At 61.4% G+C, this 516-nt stretch overlaps 1 protein-coding gene across 1 annotated transcript in view; it reads right to left on the bottom strand.

The window, feature by feature from the left end:
• ANOS1 (anosmin 1) overlaps nucleotides 1-516 on the bottom strand; it is a 45,505-nt gene that overhangs the window by 7,624 nt on the left and 37,365 nt on the right. The window lies entirely within an intron of this gene.

Here is a 516-nt window from a genome sequence, read left to right as displayed (position 1 = left end):
TATGTGTGTGGACGGTCTCACGCACTGTGGAAGGTCTCACGAACTGTGGACGGGTCGTCAGGAGAGACCTGTCACTGGAGAAGGACGTCGTGCTTGGCAAAGCGGAGGGGCAGCGACAGAGAGGGAGGCTCTGGAGGAGATGGACGGACTCCGTGGCTGCAGCCGTGGGCTCAGGCACGGGGACGATGGTGGGGAAGCTGCAGGGCGGTGGTGGTATTCTCTGCTGTGCACGGGGTCACAGTGGGTCAGAGCCGACGCCCCGGCACCTGACCACAAACACCCATGGATTCCACCTCCCAGAGAAGCGGGGGCTGCACCAGTCGTCGGGAAACGCTGTGCCGATTCTCTGGGGTCAGTGTTCTGTGTGTGTGTGTGTGTGTGTGTGTGTGTGTGTGTGTGAGAGAGAGAGAGAGGCGGTGAGAGGTTCAACTAGTCCAGGGACTCAGACGACGCCATCTACCAGCAGGAGCCTGGAGCCAGGCAGGACTCCCGGGACCAAGGTCTAGAGGTCGCAAT

Source organism: Echinops telfairi, unplaced genomic scaffold (assembly GCF_000313985.2).
Source record: "Echinops telfairi isolate 266 unplaced genomic scaffold, ASM31398v2 ScPeMD7_53;HRSCAF=182, whole genome shotgun sequence".
NCBI classification, from domain to species: Eukaryota; Metazoa; Chordata; class Mammalia; order Afrosoricida; family Tenrecidae; genus Echinops; species Echinops telfairi.
Note: the sequence above shows the minus strand (reverse complement) of the source record. Positions and strands in the feature narration are given on the sequence as shown.